Source organism: Magnolia sinica, chromosome 5, assembly GCF_029962835.1.
Source record: "Magnolia sinica isolate HGM2019 chromosome 5, MsV1, whole genome shotgun sequence".
NCBI lineage: Eukaryota > Viridiplantae > Streptophyta > Magnoliopsida > Magnoliales > Magnoliaceae > Magnolia > Magnolia sinica.
In genome coordinates, this window is record NC_080577.1 from 26,342,452 (window position 1) to 26,364,572 (window position 22,121).

The 22,121-nt window shown below is 40.3% G+C and overlaps 1 non-coding gene across 1 annotated transcript; it reads left to right on the top strand.

The window, feature by feature from the left end:
* The first annotated feature begins 4,842 nt into the window (after positions 1 to 4,842).
* TRNAC-GCA (transfer RNA cysteine (anticodon GCA)) lies at positions 4,843 to 4,914 on the top strand. The gene has a single exon. It is a non-coding gene; the product is annotated as a tRNA-Cys (tRNA).
* The last annotated feature ends 17,207 nt before the right edge of the window (positions 4,915 to 22,121 follow it).

Consider the following 22,121-nt stretch of genomic DNA (forward strand, 5'->3'; position numbering starts at 1 on the left):
AATTGTGTCATCCATTCATTTTTCCGGCTTATTTAAGGACATGGGCTCAAAACTGAAGCATCTCCAAATATAAGGTAGATTACGCCATAGGAAATAGTGGTGATTGACGGTTAAAATCTTCTTGTAAGCCATAAAAATTTTGACAAAGCAAATATGTGTTTTCCCTTCATCCAGGTATGTTTGATCTTATCAACATATTGGTAAGCAAATAAAACATTATAATAAGCCTTAGAAAGTTTTTTATGGCATGCGTTCAATCACTACTATTTCCTACGGTGTGGTCCACTAAGATTTGGATCTTCTTGAGTTTTGGGCCCACGTCCTAAAATGATCTGAAAAAACGGATGACAACGTGGATATGCAACACTACATCAAGGTGGGCCCCACTATCACAGCCTGACTTGACCTGAATGAATCCACTCTAAATAATGGAAATAGACATTGGGTCCACCGATGATGTGGCATATATATCAATTGGTTGGTCCGGATTCACATCAGCATCTACCAATATTTACAACCATGGTACTATTTTCATATATGTGTTTATATACCAGCTAGGGCTATGGTGTCATTAGGAACTACTAACCCATTTGCAATTATGACGCGCATGTATGTCGTTATCATTCAGTGACAGCCCTTCTAATACGTGAAAGAGACCTATGTGAATAGAAGAGGTGCTATGGATCTGAAACATTCAGTAGATGGGGTTACAAAGTGATCATGCCCTGGGCCAAACTAACATTAGTCAAGATACACCGGGTCTTTACATCTAGCCACTGCCATCTTCTTCTTGTTTATCAATCTCACATCAATAAGCGGGTCCCTTCCCCCTATAAGTAAGTAGTTTTAGACAAGCTTCCTCTACAATTAATGGATACCTTATTAGAATAGAAGATCCAACCCTAGAAATTCAACATACACATTGCTCACTTGATTAGTGCACCATCCTCACTTTTGTTCATAGGGTGTCCTGTTGTGTTTTTAAGAATTAAAAAAAATAAATTTCAAAAATAAAAGTTCTTTTTAGAAAGTAAATAAATATATTAATTATTTAAATGCTCCATAAATAATGTGTATAGCCTGTCGGTAAGAGAATGAGTTTTTGCTTATGCAACTAGGGTTCAAATCTCCTCTTCGCATCGTCTACACACGCGCGTGCGGCATGGGCTATAGTGCTGCTTGGGCGCTTTATTAGGCGCACTTAGCACTTCGCACGTGTGCATCGTCGCGAGGAGCTAAAAGAGCCTTAGTCTTTTTGGCACTCGGTTCATATTTTTTGGGCCATGGTACTCTGATGTTTTGTTACCTTTTTTGTTGATTGAGAGTAATTGTGACATAATTGTACATGTGTCACCTATGCCATGTGTCACTTATGTGGATACGGTCTTTCCTGTTGGAGAACTGCTCCTGTCTGAATGAGTACAGAAATAACTGCCATAGGATAAAGAGTCATGTCCTTTCATGAAAAGGCAATTATTTGCTATGAATGGGTATTGATTTCTTAAAAAGGCACTTTAGCACCTCTTCAAGAAGAAATCCATAACCTTTCAATTGATATAAATCCTGGATACTATAATCCAGAAGAGATAACTCTTAATCCTTGAGATTATATCATCTTCTGTGCAATTACTCTCGATCTAATTTCTTGCTGAGTATTTTCTAATCGTTTTAAGACATATCAGTGTCAAAACTAGAGATATGTTCAACACTTAAATGTGCAAATTTTCGTGTTGAAAATCGGATTGAGAGTTCATTGTATCCTGAAGACAATTTGCAGATTTCCTTCGTTTGCACTTGCTGGAACTTCCAGAAAAAGGGCAGCAAATCTGTCTTGAGAAATAACTATTCAAGTCGAGCCTTGAACTTGATAGATCTGATCATTTTGTTATCGTTTTCTTCTATCCTCCGTTGTGTACAAGATACTCTTTCAATTCTAACATTCAAGACAAATTTTATATCTTTCACAATGGAGGCAATTCATTCCATTCAAATTATGAACCAAGACTTTGTACGACTAGATTGTTTTGACGGTCAATTCTTCTCAAGATGGCAGAAGAAGATGTTTTTCTTTCTGACTACTCTCAAGTTATCCTACATTCTAGATGATGATCTGTCTTCTCTACCTGAGCTAAAAGAAGACGACTCAGATCAAGAGAAGGAGGATAATTTTTTATGCAAAGGTCATATCCTAAACGTCATCTCTAATTTTATCTATAATTCGTATCGTAAAATATCCTCTGCTAAATATCTGTGGATAAAATTGGATCAAAAATATAAAACTAAAGAGATCAGTACTTAGAAATTTCTGATCGGCAATTATGTCGACTTCAAGTTTAAAAATGATCAGCTAATTCTCTCCCAAGTAACCGAACTACAGAACTTGGTTGATGAATTGAAGATTGGTGGGATAGATCTTCCTGAAGAATTCTTAGTTGGTGTAGTAATTACAAAATTACCCTCATCATGGTTTGATTATAAAAAGAAACTGAAACATGATGAAAGGAAGTACACTCTTGAAGGGCTTCAACGACATCTTCGTATAGAAGAAGAGTCTAGAAACCGAGACAAGAAAGAAAGTGCTTCAGAAAATCATTCCAAAGCAAATATTGTAGAAGATGACAAACCAAAATCTCAGAACTCCAAATCTATTCTCCCAAAGAAAGATACATAGTTTAATAAAAAGGGAAAGAAAAAGGGTAAGTGTCACTTCTGCAATAAGCCTGGACCCTACATAAAGGAATGTCGACACAGGAAGAAACAACTGAAAGCTCAGGCTAACATGGCAGGAGACCAACTTATGGCAATAGTTACTGAAGCTAACGCAGTAATATCTGATGGTGGATGGTGGTTAGATACCGGTGCAACCATTCATATATCGAAGGACCGAAACATCTTTAAGACCTATGAAGGTATAACAACTGAATAAGAAGTGAAGATGGGTAATAACATTCGTGCGAACGTTGTTGGAAAAGGAACATTCGAGCTTTAGTTTATATCAGGCAAAAGACTGACACTAACAAATGTATTGCATGTACCTGACATGTTTAAAAATCTAGTGTCAGGCAATCTTCTCAATAAGAGAGGATTCAAAATATTGATTGAATTTGATAAGTTGGTTATCACCAAGAATGGTATGTTTGTTGGCAAAGGATATTTATGTAATGGTATGATTAAACTAAATATTAATAATAATAATAATGTAATGGCATGCCACGCCGATCTAGTTACGGATTATAACTGTAGCCATAGGTATTGTACACCATTTTCTTTATTATCCAAACAAAACAAATAATCACATCAAAGGAAATCTATTTTCTTTTCTTTCTATTTGGCACTGAATCCATGGTTTTCAAACATGGCCTAATGGAAAGAAGATAAAAATAATAATATATAAAATAAAAGGATGCAGTTCTTTAAGATGAGATAATGCTGTTGGCTTTACAGAACAGCCGAATGACCTTCATTTTCATGGCTCGCCGGATATTAAGGCACTAACTTTCATTTGAAGATGGCTTTTATTGCCTGATTTTCCACGGAAAAAAAATTCAACTCGTGAGAACCTCTTGTATTTGAGAAAATGGCTGATGTGTTACCATTTGGATTAGTGTCAAAACAAGAATGTATGGTTATCTTGCCAATATTCTGAATCCTTTTTTTTTGCCAGCTCAATTGTGTCTGTTAGAAAGATTTGGCTATATGATGAAAAGTGTCTTAGTGAATAGTGATTATTACTTTAAGTTTGGAATGCCTTTTGGAATTGAGCGAGGCAACCTAGGACTTGAGCGAGACAACGTAGAAAGAGGAGAAAGAAAAGAAGAAAAGGTTTGGGCCCACCTTAATTTTGAGCTTGATGCAATGTGTCATGAGTTCATTTTATATTTCAGAACTGTAGAAATTGTGGGCCGCATCCAGTGAAATACATGGACATCACTAATTGTTCTTTTAGTTGTTGTCCATAGTTCTTTTAATTGAGTGGCCCAAAACGAGGGACTATAAAGAGGTTACCCACAAATGTGCGAAAGGCAGCCATCTAAAAGCCCCCACATGGGTAACACATCACACAGGTGAAATATCTAAGCCGCACATCAGGTAGATTGTAGATGATCCAGCCTAAAAATTAGGTTGATCCTCCACAACAAAATGCAAACAATTGATTTGATCGGTCTTGATTTATTAACACATGTGCAGATCTCGTGGTTTATAAGTTTGACCGTTTACCACATGATACTTGCCTCACATCAGATCCAACCTTATAATGTGCCCAGTCTGTACACGTGGGGGCCACTGCTTGGATGATCCAGACTATTGATCTGTTGTATCGCTTTACGAGAATGCCCAAAAAATACCCAGATTAGAAGATATTGATCCCCTACTATGTGATGTAGAGCAGGTTGTAGACACTTTCATGGTAAAGATGGACCAGAGAAGGCTGGATCGGAGGCGAAAACAATCTGAACTGTTGAAATCTTAAATCAGTTCGTATCTTGCAAATCAAGATGAGTTTTTCAACATATTATATATGATTTTGGAGTAGGACCTACTTAAGACAATCAATCTACGCCGAGTTGCCCACGCCAAATTTTCGAGATTTCTTCATATCGATAATCAAAAGTCCTACTTAGTTTCATTTTTTACTATAAATAGTAAGTTTTAGTTCACTATACAATCAATTGAAGATAACAACTAGATCCAATTAAAAAAAGGAGGGATTTCTTTTTGTTTTGGAAAGGTCTAAAGAAAACGGTATTCAAGATCCAAATCAAATAAATAAAAAAAAAAGAAAGAAATGGTTCAATAATCCCTCCAAAAAGAAGATTTTCTATATCTATTTTGTATCATTTTGGCAGCATGGCTGAGTGGTAAGGCGGGGGATTGCAAATCCCTTTCTCCCCAGTTCAAATCTGGGTGTTGCCTGATCAACAAAAGACTCACAGAATCCCTGCTAATAGAACTCGCCAAATTATTGCCCAGCAGAAGCAAAGGTCAAAGACGAGGACGGTTGATACTTGGTTTTAAGAATTCAGGGGAGGGAAAGTATAACTTTTGAACCTTTGTAAGTACCGTTTAGTTTTGTTTTTAATATAAATATTAAATTTTAGTTTGAGCATAACTTTTGCTATTTTGTATTATAGAAGTCATGCCCAACATAAAAAGGGCTTAGGAACGTTAAGAGAATAACATGGTTGGGCCAAATTCAGCACTTACTATTTTTGGCAAAATCATGAAGTCTGGAAGAAATAAAGTTATCTATAAATATAAATAGCAAATTACTATTTATAATAAGTTATATTTTTAAGGAATTGAGTGAGTCAAACTACAAATTGAGTGAGGCAACTTATAAATTCAGCGAGGGAACTTAGAAATTCAGCGAGGCAACCTAGAAATTGAGTGGGGCAAACATGAATTTCAGTGGGGCAAACATGAATTTCAGCGGGGAAAACATGAAATTGAGCGAGACAAACTTGAAATTCAATGGTGTAAACATGAAATTGAGCAGGGGAAACTTGAAATCAATGGGGCAAACATGAAATTCAACGGGGGAAACTTGAAATTCAGAAGGGTAAACATGAAATTCAGTGGGGCAAACAAAAAATTAAGCGGGGCAAACATGAAACTGAGCGGGGCAAACTTGAAATTCAGTGGGGTAAACATGAAATTCAGCGGGGCAAACTTGAATTTCAGTAGAGCAAACATGAAATTTAGTGGGGCAAACATGAAATTCAGCGAGGCAAACATGAAAATGAGCTGGCAAACATGAAATTGAGTGAGGCAAACACAAAATTCAAATGAAATAAGACATAAACACATAAACTAAACAATCATGCACTTGATAAATTTGAGCGAGCTTCAGATAAAATGGAATAAACCTCAACTAAAATTGAGCGAGTCAAACATGAAATTGATTGAGGCAAACATCCAATTCAACGAGGCAAACTTGCATTTCAACGAGGCAAGTTTCTTTACTTAGCATAGTTTGCACTATACAAAACTTGTACATTCTTGTAGAATAAAATATGACTGCATTAGTTGCAAAGGTAATAGTGTATGATAAATATGAAGTGATATGCATTCCTCTGGCCTTTGGTTTTAAAGCTTGGTATTTAACCGAAAACTTGCATTTGTCTGTCAAATTATGGATGTTGTGTTCATTACTGTTCGTAGAGTGACAAACATACTGGATTTAGTATTATATCCTGTTTTTGTGTTTATCGATTTGCTGGTCATGTAATTAGATGGAACTTGCTTAGTGACTCTGACAGTGTTTTTCCTATGCAGTCCCATATCCGAGTACTTGAATCCACTTCAGAGAACAGATTTGCACTTCTAATGGGTCTTGAATATCTAATTGGCATTTCTTATGTTGATGACACAGAGGTTTTCAAGGTAGTCATGTTAACTGAATGCCTTCTTTTCTTTGTAATGGAGTTTGCATAAAATCTTACCTTGTCTGGGTTAAATGCATGGACAGGTATGCTTGGATTAATGGAACTCTTTAGTCCTTTAGCTGTTTGAGGCACATCATAACCTTGACAACCGTGCTGCTACTGCTGCAAGCATGATGGGGCTTCAGGTACTTTAGATATGATGCTTCTTACTGCTATTGTGCCTAGAGTTTTATAGTTTCAATACATGGCATGGGTTATTATTAGTGTTATTTTTTAAGGTAAGCGTTGGAAGGATCATGTAAGCTAAGATCCACAAGCTAATGTTGAATAATATCGACCATACATCGATATTATCGAGAGACTATTTCTCGATATATCGACCATAGTTCGATACTATCGAAGATCCTTGCCAAAATGTCCAGCAACCAAAACATAAAAATTCATAATTTCTCAATAATATCGAGCGTTTTTTGATAATATCGATATGCAAAGGAACTAGTTTGCGGATCTAGACCTCTAAGTTCTTTCCAAGAAGGAAACTTAGATAAGAAAGAGCAGTTTAAAAAGCAAATATTTCTTTCAAACTGGTTTCCGATTATTAGCGATACTGTCGGTGATAATGATATTGTTTCTGTATCCCTGGCTAGCGAAACTTGTATCGATACCGATACTTTGAACATGGTGGGTAATAGTAAGTTAGCACCCTACTCTAGTTGGTAATAACAAGTTAGCACCTTACAGTTTAAGCAACAAGCAAGAGAGAGTATAAATATTGGGTCCTTACTCTTGCTCCGGTAGTAGACTCTCAGGAGTTTCAACATAGGGTAAAGGGTTCAAGTACCCATAGGTGGTGAAATTCCACTACGGCGTGAGTGTGTGGGGGTGTGTGTGCGTGTGTAGAAAAAAAAAAGCATGAGAGAGTATACTTATATAACTAACATATTGCTAGCTGTTTCGTTAGGACTTTACATACGTGACAACTGCTTTTGTCTAAGTATCAGATGACTATGTATATGTATGTGTATGTATATGTGTTAGCAATAGGAAGTTAGCACCCTACACTTTATCTGTTTCTAACTGTTCTTAATTTTGCATTTTAGAAACCAAGCTTGTTATATGTTTAAGCAACAAGCACAAGATAGTATTCTTATACAACTAACATGTTGCTAGCTGTTTCGTTAGGAATTTACATACATGACATCTGCTTTAGTCTTTCATCCTAACTACTATGGTACATGTCCATGTATAGGAAACCGAGTCAATAATTAAAGAAAAACAAAACTTAAAACATCTTAGACTTTAGTGGGGGAAACTAGAAATTCAGCTGGGCAAACTAGAAATTCAGCGGGACAAATTAGAAATTGAGTGGGGTAAACTGAAAATTGAGCAGGACAAACTACAAATTCAGCAGGGCAAGTTAGAAATTAAGCAGGGCAAACTAAAAATCAAGCGGGACAAACTAAAAATTGAGCGGGGTAAACTGAAAATTCAGCGAGGCAAACTAGACATTGAGCGGGGCAAATTAAAATATTGAACGGGGCACTGAAAATTCAGCAAGGCAAACAAGAAAATTCAGTGGGGCAAACCAAACATTAAGCAAGGCAAACTGAAATTTGTGCTTAGCAACCTAGAAATTGAGTGGGGCAAACATGAAATTCAGCTACGCTAACTTGAAATTCAGCAATGCTAACATAAAATTCAGCGAGGGTAACATGAATTTCATTGAACTTGAAATGAAATTGAACTAGCCTAACACATAATTGAATGAGCTTCACATGAAATTCAATGAGTACTTCGGTGAAATTAACCAAGCAATTAATGAAACTGACAAGGCGATTCATAGATTTTTCGTAACATCACATGAATGTGTGGATGTTCCTAGTCATATCTTTATCATTTGTCTGTCAAATTCATGAATTATTTGGGGAATTCAACCAATCATGAACTGGGAATGTTGGCGACAACTCAAGCATATTGCAGAGAAGTAGGTCAACTCCCTAGTCCTTGGAGGTTCACATAACTCCATATGCAGTTTGGCAGAACTTTCCAAACTTGTGTTGCATTTATGTTTTTCACTCCCATTCTTCTGATGGTTTCAAGGTTTTCCCATTGATAGTAGCCTAGTTGATATGTTTTGTTTTTTTAGTCTTGATCTTCATCAATTAAGTTCAAATAAGTTTGTCATTGGTGGTTTCTGATATACTTTACTGTGCTTGTAGGTTGCCTTCCTGAAATCAAGAAAGGGATTCATATGCATAGCAATGCAGATGGGCAAGCCTCTAGTTCCAGTATTCAGCTTTGGTCAGGTGGTATTATTTCCCAGTCTGTTTTTGTCTAGGTATTCCAGTGATAGAAACAGAGCATTTCTCCATATTCATCATAAATTGATAGAAACAGAGAACCCATGGGGATCTTGTTATGCTTTGTGGTGTAATTCCTTTTTGTTTGGTGCTAATGAGATGCTTATACTACCAATAAAAATATATAAATAAATAACAGGACACTATCTTTAGCCTTTGGTGCTAATGAGATGTAAAGGCTATTTATTGGAAATTTACAAAAAAAACAAAACGAGATTACATATATCTGTAAGAACACCATCTTTAGCCTTTGCCCATAGTAACAAGCAGGCATTCTAAGAACTTGTAGCCATTATGAGGAATGCAGTGTCAAGCAAGTCATTTCGAGAAAATGGTTATTGTTTAAGGCACAATTCACTAGCATTTCCAAGCTCGTAAGGGATTAATTTAGATGTATTTTAGAACATCTGAATTGGTTTGAATCTCATTGCAGAGAGAGAGAGAGAGAGAGAGAGAGAGAGAGAGAGAGAGAGAGAGAGAGAGACTTTGAGCAGTTGGAATTACTCATAACACATTCAACCTTTGTTTAGTGCAAATGTTTTCACTATAATTATAGTGCAAATGAGTTGCGTGAGTCTCACCATGATGTGTTAATGACATTCACTCTATCCATCACGTATTCTCTCTCTTGTTTGGCCATGGGCCCAAAAATTAGGGCAATCCATGACTTGGGCCACACGAGCAAGAATGATTGGGAGGAGGGTGTGCACTCTCAAGTATTCCCTATGGTGTAGCCCACCTAAGTCAAGGATTGACATGAGTTTGGGCCCTTGGCCAAACATGGGAGGGTGTTCATGATGGCCAAAGTGGATGTCATCAACACATCATTGTGAGGCTCAAGAGGTTGTTTTCACCTCAATTGTGTTGCATTTAACACATACCCAGTAACTTGGTGCATCACAATAAGACTGTTGGATTAACCACGATTGAGCAGAAAAACCAAAACTTCTAAAAGAGGTAAGTAGATATTGCGCTAACACTTATATATATAGGAAATTAAATAATCAAAGTCCTTATTAGTGGATGGAAGTATAAGGCCCGTATCCTAGTCCGTACTATTCCGTAGGCTTCCGTGATCCTCCCCATTGAATTCCGGCAACCCTCGACTTGTAATCGACATTTGCGCGTAACCTTAAGTCACATCCAGTGATTCTAAGTCAGCTCGACTCGAAATTTGTACCCTAGGGACTGCGCTGTCGCCGCGGTTCCAACGCCGTGTCTCACACGCCAATACGATACCCAGGCTAAAAGATGTAGGCCCCCGTTCATTTTGAGGAAAATACCGCGCGTGCGAATTACGAGAGAATCTCTACAACCTATCCCATCAATCAATCAATCAATTAATCAAGTACACACTCCATTACAAGTACAAGCAACCCATCCCTTTCCCATTCCAAAAGTCAACTCTCTCTCTCCATTAGAGGTGGGCATTTCGTACCCGATCCGGTGGATCCGACCTGATCAAACCCGATCCGACCCGATTCGAACAGAACTGATGGTCAAGATTTGTAAGGATCGGGTAGCAGCGTCTAGATCCGATTCTTTTTCAGGTCAGATATGGATAGGCCCTGTTCCGAACTGACCTGATCCGGAACCCGATTCGAATGGATCTGACTCGGACCGGATAGCTTATATATATATATATATATAAGTTTTAGGTTTTTTTTTTTACTTTTACGGTTTTACCCGAACTATTTTTTTACCCTACCCAAACAGCTCCTCTCGCCACCGCGCCGAACCCTAATCCCCAAATCCTATTCATCTTCCTTCTCTACCCTACCCGGCGTACCCGCACCCAAAGATCTCGAATACCCGGCCTATTTTTACCTTACCTTGCCCCCAAATCCAATCTTTTAGTTCAGACATCGTTAAAGATGAAATTGGTGAGGAGTAATCAGCCATATGAGAATATCCAAAAACTAGGTTTTCATGGGCGGAGCCCAATCAAAGTAGAAGTTTGAGATTCTCTCATTTCACATCCGCACGGCCTAGGATTTCGAGATTTGGATTTTTTTATCTGATTTAAAGCTCAAAGAGGTATGTTTCTCACTCTTAATCTCGATCAATGAGTTTTATTTGATTTCGATTGATTTTTAGGGTTTTTTCCCCTTTTGTGAGGTCGGTTCGTTTATGACGTTCTACAACTGTTTCTTCTGTGGTTCCTACTGTGATTTGTCATGGCATGGCATTAAACCCATCTAATCCATCATGTGGGCCACCACGTTACAGTCTTGCGTTTTGAGTGGATGTGGATTGTTTTCTTTGGTTTGGCCCACATGATGATGGAGGTCTGATTTCTTTCTCTGATGGTTGTCCGCTATTTCTATGTTGTGTTCCGGCATTCAACTTTCCTTTAAGAATTGAGTTATGCTCAACACTGTGAAAGTTAACTTTGTCTCTTTGGTTCGTTGTCTCTTATAGGGTTGAGAGTGACGGACTTTCCCTTTGTGCTTAAGCTGCATTTGTTTTTTTTCTTCAATTGTTTAAGTCCAATAAACATAGAGCCAACATAGGAAAAAACCGATCTGAACCTGGGCCAATCCGATCCGACTCGATTTTCCTGACCGAGTCGGACTCGATGGCATGGTTATTATTAGTATTATTTTTTAAGGTAAGTGTTAAAAGGATCATGTAAGCTAAGATCCACAAGCTAATGTTGAATAATATCGACCATACATCGATATTATCGAGAGACTATTTCTCGATATATCGACCATAGTTCGATACTATCGAAGATCCTTGCCAAAATGTCTAGCAACCAAAACATAAAAATTCATAATTTCTCAATAATATCGAGCGTTGTTCGATAATATCGATATGCAAAGGAACCAGTTTGCGGATCTAGACCTCTAAGTTCTTTCCAAGAAGGAAACTTAGATAAGAAAGAGCAGTTTAAAAAGCAGATATTTCTTTCAAACTGGTTTCCAATTATCAGCAATACTATCGGCGATATTGATATTGTTTCTGTATCCCTGGCTAGCGAAACTTGTAGCGATACTAATACTTTGAACATGGTGGGTAATAGTAAGTTAGCACCCTACATTGGTTGGTAATAGCAAGTTAGCATCCTACAGTTTAAGCAACAAGCACGAGAGAGTATATATATTGGGTCCTTACTCTTGCTCCGGTAGTAGACTCTCAGGAGTTTCAACACGGTAAAGGGTTCGAGTACCCATGGGTGGTGAAATTCCACTACGGCGTGAGTGTGTGGGGGTGTGTGTGTGTGTGCGTAGAAAAAAAAAAAGCACGAGAGAGTATACTTATATAACTAACATATTGCTAGTTGTTTCGTTAGGACTTTACATACGTGACAACTGCTTTTGTCTAAGTATCAGATGACTATGTATATGTATGTGTACGTATCTATGTTGGCAATAGGAAGTTAGCACCCTACACTTTATCTGTTTCCAACTATTCTTAATTTTGCATTTTAAAAACCAGGCTTGCTATACGTTTAAGCAACAAGCACGAGATAGTATTCTTATACAACTAACATGTTGCTAGCTGTTTCGTTAGGAATTTTCATACATGACATCTGCTTAAGTCTTTCGTCCCAACTACTATGGTATATGTTCATGTATAGGAAACGAAATCAATAACCTCATTAAAGAAAAACAAAGCTTAAAGCATCTTAGACTTTAGTGGGGCAAACTGGAAATTCAGCGGGACAAACTACAAATTCAGCGGGACAAACTACAAATTGAGCGGGGCAAACTAGAAATTGAGTGGGGCAAACTGAAAATCGAGCGGGACAAACTAGAAATTGAGCGGGGCAAACTAGAAATTCAGAGGGGCAAACTGAAAATTCAACGGGACAAACTAAAAATTGAGCGGGGCAAACCGAAAATTCAGCAAGGCAAACTAGACATTAAGCGGGGCAAACTAGAATATTGAGTGGGGCAAACAAAAAATTCAGCAAGGCAAACTAGAAAATTCAACGAGGCAAACTGAAATTTGTGCTCAGCAACTTAAAAATTGAGCAGGGCAAATATGAAATTCTGCTACGCTAACTTGAAATTCAGTGGTGCTAACATAAAATTCAGCGAGGGTAACATGAATTTCACTGAACTTGAAATGAAATTGAACTAGCCTAACACATAATTGAACGAGCTTCATATGAAATTCAATGAGTACTTCGGTGAAGTTAACTGAGTAATTAATGAAACTGACAAGGCAATTCATAGATTTTCTGTAACATCACATGAATGTGTGGATGTTCCCGGTCATATCTTTATCATTTGTCTATCAAATTCATGAATTACTCGGGGAATTCAACCAATCATGAACCGGGAATGTTGGTGACAACTCAAGCATATTGCCGAGAAGGAGGTCAACTCCCTAGTCCTTGGAGGTTCACATATCTCCATATGCAGTTTAACAAGACTTTCCAAAATTGTGTTGCATTTATGTTTTTCATTCCCCTTCTTCTGATGGTTTCAAGGTTTTCCCATTGATAATAGCCTAGCTGATATGTTTTTTTTATTTAGTCTTGATCTTAATCAATTAAGTTCAAATAAGTTTGTCATTGGTGGTTTTTGATATACTTTACTGTGCTTGTAGGTTGCCTTCCTGAAATCAAGAAAGGGATTCATATGCATAGCAATGCAGATGGGCAAGCCTCTAGTTCCAGTATTCAGCTTTGGTCAGGTGGTATTATTTCCTGGTCTGTTTTTGTCTAGGTATTCCAGTGATAGAAACAGAGCATTTCTCCATATTTATCATAAATTGACAAAAACAGAGAACCCATGGTGATCTTGTTATGCTTGTGGTGTAATTCCTTTTTGTTTGGTGTTAATGAGATGCTTAGACTACCAATAAAAATATATAAATAAATAAAAGGACACTATGTTTAGCCTTTAGTGCTAATGAGATGTAAAGGCTATTTATTGGAAATTTACAAAAAAAAAAAAAAAAAAAACCAGATTACATATATCTGTAAGAACACCATCTTTAGCCTTTGCCCATAGTAACAAGCAGGCATTCTAAGAACTTGTAGCCATTATGAGGAATGCAACGTCAAGCAAGTCATTTCGAGAAAATGGTGATTGTTTAAGGCACAATTCACTAGCATTTCCAAGCTTGTAAGGGATTAATATAGATGTATTTTAGAACATCTGAATTGGTTTGAATCTCATTGTAGAGAGAGATAGAGAGAGAGAGAGAGAGAGAGAGAGAGAGAGAAAGAGAGAGACTTTGAGCAGTTGGAATTACTCAAAACACATTCAACCTTTGTTTAGTGCAAATGAGTTGCGTGAGTCTTACCATGATGTGTTAATGACATTCACTCTATCCATCATGTATTCTCTTTCTTGTTTGTCCATGGGCCCAAAAATCAGGCCAATCCATGACTTAGGCCACCCGAACAAGAATGATTGGGAGGAGGGTGTGCACTCTTAAGTGTTCCCTATGGTGTAGCCCACCTAAGTCATGGATTGACATGATTTTGGGCCCCTGGCCAAACATGGGAGGGTGTTCATGATGGCCGAAGTGGATGTCATCAACACATCATTTTGAGGCTCAAGAGGTTGTCTTCACCACAATTGTGTTGCATTTAACACATACCCAGTAACTTGGCGCATCACAATAAGAACGTTGGATTAACCACGACTGAGCAGAAAAACCAAAACTTCTAAAAGAGGTAAATGAAAAAGTAGATATTGCACTAACACTTATATATATAAAAAATTAAATAATCAAAGTCCTTATTAGTGGATGAAAGTATAAGGCCCGTATCCTGGTCCGTACCGTTCCGTAGGCTTCCGCGATCCTCCCCATTGAATTCCGGCCACCCTCGACTTGTAATCGACATTTGCACGCAACCTTAAGTCACATCCAGTGATTCTGAGTCGGCTCGACTCAAAATTTGTACCCTAGGGACTGCACCGTCGCCGTGGTTCCAACGCTGCGTCTCACGCCCCGATACGATACCCATGCTAGAAGATGTGGGCCCATGTTCATTTTAAGGAAAACGCCGTGCGTGCGAATTTCGAGAGAATCTCTACAACCTATCCCATCAATCAATCAATCAATCAAGTACACACTCTATCACAAGTACAAGCAACCCATCCCTTTCCCATTCCTAAAGTCAACTCTCTCTCTCCACCCATCCCTTTCTTACAACTCCAACTCTCCACCCATCACCCATCACTCCATCTCTTTTCATCCCATCACTTCTCTCTCTCTCTCTCATTCTCTCTCTTCACTCCCAAGCAACCCAAGAGAATCCAATGTCCAAGCCTCCCAAGGAGAAGCTAGGTGTGACCCCACTTCCTTACCCCCACATTTCACCATCGAACCATTAAAACTTCGTCATCCACCGTCAAAGGTTGAGCATAGGAGCTAAGGAAGCCAAGGGACCAAGAGGAGTGCAATAGGTGGGTGATCCACCGTTGATTTTATTTTTAAGGGCCCACTTATTGTGGGACCCACTTGATGTATGCATTGTATAAGGGAGGGCCCAATAGTGGCGGGGTCCCTCCCCTTCACGTTTCTCTCTCTCTCTCTCTCTTTCCCATATTTCATGGCCCACCTTGATGTATAATCCACGCTATCCAAGGGGACCACACGCTGTCGAAACAGCAGAGTGCTCACTGTCTAGCAACTGGACTGCCTTGCTGCCCAAGTGAAAGGAAAACACAAATTTTAGCTTTATCTAAAGCTGGTGGGTCCCAAATGTGTGGACCCACCTTAATGTATGTATGATGTATCTAGGCCATCCATCTACTGGACGGCCAGCAGCTAAAAGCTGCTGTTAATGTCAGCAGGTTTGTGGGACCCCTTGGATGTATGTATTCTGCATCTTCACTGTCCATCTGGACGGTGCTGCATGGGATGCACCGTGATGCATGGGTCTTATCCGAGTTGTCTGTCTTTCTGGACAGGTGGGGCCCACTTTAATGTATGTATTATGAATCCACACCGTCCATCTAGACGTGCGGTGTGGCCAGCAGGCCTGGACCCTTTCATAAAAAATAAAATAAAATATATAATATATAATATAAGATATATATATATATATATATATATCTGGTGGGCCCCACGTGGGACCCACCTGCTGAGAGAAGTGGATTGGTTGGTGTATCTCACACCAACTATTCAGCTGACGTGAGATGTCAGCAAGTTCCGTGGGACCCACTTTATATGTATGTGTCTCATCCGCACCATCCATCTGGACCATGTACAGTCCCACCATGACGCAGTGTAGTATCTGCACCGTCCGTGCAGTGGCCTACCTTGATGTTTGTGTTTATCACACTGTCCATCCATTTGTGGAAACCCACTGTGATGTATGTTTTGTATTTCACGCCGTCCATCTGGGCAAGTGTGACTCACATGATGGATGTGTTCCATCCAAACCGTTCATCCATTTGGCAAGATCATCTTAAGGCTTGGGACACAAATAATGAAGCAGATCTAATGATCAGGTGGACCACACCGCAGAAAATAGTACAAAGTGAACGTCCACCATTGAAACCCTTTTTGGGGTCACGAAAGTTTGGATCAATATGAAATTTAATTTTTTTTCCTCTTAATCGAGGTCTTTATGACCTTATGATTAGGTTGGACGAAAAATAAAATGGTGGGCCCCACGAATTTAAATGGTGAAAATCATTATCTCCACTATTATTTGTGGTATGGTCTAGATAATCCTCCGATGTGATCAATTTCTTTTCGGTTAATGCAATAAAATGATCTCTAAAAATAGAAGAACGGTGTAGATGATACGGCCCATATAATGCGAACCATTTGATGTATGTTGGCCCATTAGTGCGGCCCATTTGATGTATATTGGCCCATTGGTGCGGCCCATTTAATGTATATTGGCCCATTAGTGCGGCCCATTTGATGTATGTTGGCCCATTGATGCGGCACACTTGATGTATATGAGGTCCATTGAGATGTATTTAAGGCCCATGGGTTGAGGTCCAATGTAATGTATATGAGGACCACGAGTGAGGCCCGATGAGACGCATGTGAGGCCTTTGTGTGGGGCTGAATGTGTTGTATATAAGGCCCATTGCAATGTGAGATTCCACCATGATGTATATAATGATGTTTATGGCGGCCATGCCTTGGTGTTGAGGGTCAAATATTGCATGGCATGGCATTAAACCCATCTAATCCATCATGTGGGCCACCACGTTACAGTCTTGCGTTTTGAGTGGATGTGGATTGTTTTCTTTGGTTTGGCCCACATGATGATGGAGGTCTGATTTCTTTCTCTGATGGTTGTCCGCTATTTCTATGTTGTGTTCCGGCATTCAACTTTCCTTTAAGAATTGAGTTATGCTCAACACTGTGAAAGTTAACTTTGTCTCTTTGGTTCGTTGTCTCTTATAGGGTTGAGAGTGACGGACTTTCCCTTTGTGCTTAAGCTGCATTTGTTTTTTTTCTTCAATTGTTTAAGTCCAATAAACATAGAGCCAACATAGGAAAAAACCGATCTGAACCTGGGCCAATCCGATCCGACTCGATTTTCCTGACCGAGTCGGACTCGGATCGGTCCAGGTCAGCAGGGTTTAGGATCGGATTGGGTCAGAGGACCAGGACTCGGTCCCGGATCTGATCGAGTTCGGGTCAGCCCATGTAGAACTTGGATCTGCTCGAGTTGGGCCCAATTCGATTCGACTCGGTCCGATGCCCAGCTCTACTCTCCACCCATCCCTTTCTTACAACTCCATCTCTCCACCCATCACCCATCACTCCATCTCTTTTCATCCCATCACCTCTCTCCCTCTCTCTCTCATTCTCTCTCTTCACTCCCAAGCAACCCAAGAGAATCCAACGTCTAAGCCTCCCAATTAGAAGCTAGGTGTGGCCCACTTCCTTACCCCCACATTTCACCGTCCAACCATTAAAACTTCATCATCCACCATGAAAGGTTGAGTATAGGAGCTAAGGAAGCCAAGGGACCAAGAGGAGTGCAATAGGTGGGTGATCCACCGTTGATTTTATTTTTAAGGGCTCACTTGTTGTGGGACCTACTTGATGTATGCATTGTATAAGGGAGGGCCCAATAGTGGCGGGGTCCCTCCCCTTCACGTTTCTCTCTCTCTCTCTCTCTCTCTCTCTCTCTCTCTCTCTCTTTCCCATATTTCATGGCCCACCTTGATGTATGATCCACGCTATCCAAGGGGACCACATGCTGTCGAAACAGCGAAGTGCTCATTGTCTAGCAGCTGGACTGCCTTGCTGCCAAGTGAAAGGAAAACACAAATTTCAGCTTTATCTAAAGCTGGTGGGTTCCACACGTGTGGACCCACCTTAATGTATGTATGATGTATCTGGGCCGTCCATCTGCTGGACGACCAGTAACTAAAAGCTGCTGTTAACGTGAGTAGGTCTGTGGGACCCCTTGGATGTATGTTTTCTGCATTTGCACCGTCCATCTGGACGGTGCTGCATGGGATGCACCGTGATGCATGGGTCTTATCCTAGTCGTCTGTCTTTCTGGATGGGCAGGCCCCACTTTTGTATGTATTATGAATCCACACCGTCCATCTAGACGTGCGGTGTGGGCGCACCAAGATGTATGGGTTCATCCATGCACGGTGGCCAGCAGGCCTAGACCCTTTCATAAAAAATAAAATAAAATATATAATATATAATATACGATATATATATATATATAGGGAAAAGGTACTATGCGCTCGAGCTCATGATACCGTCACATGAGGTTGAGCTGTGTGGGCCCCACCGTGATGCGTGTCGAAAATCTACCCCGTCAGTCAGATGCACCATTCCATCATGGGCCTAGGTCTCAAAAATCAAGTCAATCCGTGACTTTTGTGGGCCACACCACATACAGAAGTTGAGAGGGGCCGTGCACTATTAAAACATTCATAGTCATTTTTTTGGCCCACCAAGATGTGGTTTGCAAATCCAGCCCATCCATTATGTGTGTCCCACTTGGATGAGGGTTCGAATCAAGTTACCGCATCCAAAACTCGTGGGCCCCACCAAGTGCTTTTATATGTTTTTGGCATGTCTTCACATGATTTTGATGTATGGTCCCATTCGTCGCCCATTTATGATTTGCATAATTATAAAGCCGGCACCACTTGATGTATATGAGGTCCATTGAGTTGTATTTGAGGCCCATGGGTTGATGCCCAATGTAATGACTCAGGACCACGAATTAGCCCGGTGGCGGAACGAGTACCCATGCCACTGGAAGTGGATTGTGTGTATCTATAAGGCCCATTCAATGTGAGTTCCAGCCATGATGCGTAATATGGGACCCATTTGTATGGCGCATGCCTGGTGTTGAGGGTCAAATATTGCATCACCATGTACAACTTCCCATGAATTTACAAGCATGATTTCACCGTTAATGGCACGATTGAATTGTGTTTGTGATGCGAGTTGTATTTACGAGCTGATATCAGCTGATATAACCCACGATATGTTTTGTAATCACCAAGGCATCCATCCGAACCCTATGACCAAGATCGGATTTCCACCAAACGACCCAAGGAAATCGAGGAATTGAAGCTCAAGTGGCCGAAAAGTCAAAATGTAAGATCATAGGGTTCCCACCATCCGATCAGTTCGAAACTTCATACAGTGAGGACCATAAATTAACCGTACACATAGATCAGCCAAAGTTGGATCAATCTTTGGAATTTTCCTCTTAATCAGCCCAAACTTATCAGACGTGGCCCGCCTGATATCTTGAAATACTTCAATTTTGGTGTCAACCATTTAAATCATATGGCAACCAGGATGGACGGAGCTGATCTCTCATATACATCAGCATGGGACCTACATGTGCATCGCACTTGTACAACATCGGTGCACCAGGCGTGCACGGAAACTCCAGGACGGTTTGACCGTCCTAGACTCGAACTGTTTCACAAACAGAGAAGGAAACCTTCTCTGTTTTTCTTTCATGCGCAGCCGACCGCGGGAAGTAGAAGTGGGCCACCATCAGCATGGATAGGGTAGCTATAACCCTCATCTAGGTGACCTTTTGGCCCCATGCAGATGCAAGCACGAAGATCGATGCACAACATAGGATGAACGGTGAATTGAGTGAGTACAATGGGCCGCACAAGAACCTACGAAAACTACTCCTCCCCTACTGGTTTTTCACAAGGATTTTAATGGACGGTGGGGATTTCTCAACCGGTTTCGATCATGGCCTCCACCAACGTCGCCGTTCCGTGATCAAGATGCTGATCTGATCAACAATCCAGTCCGTTCAAATGATAGAGTAAGCGATCTTGAACCCCACCAAGAAGTCTGATTCCAATTCTGGACGATCAGTCGTCCAAAATCTCAAGCCAAACGGAGGTGTGTTTCCGCGTTCCGTCTGCTGCGCACGTTGACGCACACGCCTATGGACTGCATAAGGAGTGTCTCCGCACCCTATTCCCGGTAGGACTCTCGGAGGACAGCTCTATAAGGAGCGTGTGAAAGAGAGAAGCGAGGAGGAGAGCTGGATTTTTCGTGAGGGGCAGGGACGTGGAGAGCTGAAGCTTGGTTTCCATCGGTTGCTGAACGTGGAGTGCACGGCTGGTCTTTGGTTGAAAGGAAGGGCTGCACGTCAGGGAGAGCTGAAGCTCGGTTATGGGTTGAAAGGAAGGGCTGCATGTCAGGAAGAGAAGATGGAACGTGGAGGCTGAAAGAACAATAAGCTCTTTCTTCTTCTCTTCTTCTCCTTTTCGTTTTCTTTTTCTTTCTATTTGTTTTGGATTTAGGCTAATCATGGTCGGCTAAACCTCTTAGCTAGGGCTAAGAGGTGAAGCTTATAGTGAGAAGGGAGACTCTAATTGCTGATTTAACTATTTGATCATGAATTGAACTTGATTATGGTTTAATTATTAAGGGAATGTTTGTAGTTTTTAATGGTTTATTGTGACTGAAATTACAATGGGTCTGTGATAGCTTTGAATATCTTTTTTTCTCTATTTGATGTTGATGATGTCAGGAGGCCCTGTTGTTCACCATCGTCTCCGGGGCATGGTTGGATGATAGTATCCTTCCTAACTTTCATGTACTTTTGCTTGGTTGGTAATTAGTTTAATCCTGTTATTTGCTTTGTCCCCTGGCATGGTTAGATGATGGAATCTATTCTAATTCATATACCTTTTATCTCTTGAAAACCGGATCAAGTAAGTTCGGTTTGATTGGCTGGTGTATCTCACACAAACTATTTAGCTGACGTGAGATGTCAGCAAGTTCCGTGGGACCCACCTTGTATGTATGTGTCTCATTTGCACTGTCCATCTGGACCATGTACAACTCCACCATGACGCAGTGTAGTATTTGCACCGTCTGTGCAGTGGCCCACCTTGATGTTTGTGTTTATCACACCGTCCATCCATCTGTGGAAACCCACTGTGATGTATGTTTTGTATTCCACGTCATCCATCTGGACAAGCGTGACTCACATGCTGGATGTGTTCCATCCAAACCGTTCATCCATTTGGCAAGCTCATCTTAAGGCTTGGGACACAAAAAAAAAATGAAGCAAATCTAATGATCAGGTGGACCACACCACAGAAAACAGTACAAAGTGAACGTCCACCATTGAAACCCTTTTTGGGGTCACGAAAGTTTGGATCAATATGAAATTTAATTTTTTTCCTCTTAATCGAGGTCTTTATGACCTTATGATCAGGTTGGACGGAAAATAAAATGGTGGGCCCCACAAATTTAAACGGTGAAAATCATTATCTCCACTGTTATTTGTGGTATGGTCCAGATAATCCTCCGATGTGATTAGAGCTGGGCATCGGTCCTGGTCGGACCGGATTCGGCCTAACCCGGTCAGATCCGAAATTCTAATGGGTTGACCCGAAATCGATCCGATCTAAGACCGAGTTCAGGTCACTTGACTCGGACAGATCCGATGCTTGAATTATTTGGCCCGATCCGAGTCTGACTCGGTGAGGCAAACTGAGTCGGATCGGGTTTGACACTATTCGGATCATTTCATATGGTGTGGTCCACTTCAATCTTTAATGTATCATAATTTTTTGTTCAATGCCTAAATTGATATGTCAAAAAGGATGAACGGCTTAGATAACATATATACATCAAGGTGGCCCCCACATGACTATAAAAAATTTGTATCAATGCCTGCTGCATGTGTTGTCGCATCGGGCAGGCTACGTCCCATCAGGCAGGCTACTGAAGTAACGTCACCAAGTTCTATGATTGCATGTTAATGAGACTGACAGAACTTTGATAATAGATTTTTATATTATTAGCAAAGAAAATTGCTTGGGTGATGCGGACCAAGGTAGACTGGAACCTTCAATCAATCAACAGTTCACTAGCTTAATAGGGACCAAAACTCTCAACAGCACATGTTGTCCGAAGCTGTTGCAACACCTGAGATTTGTGGAGCCCGGCGATGTTTGTGCGA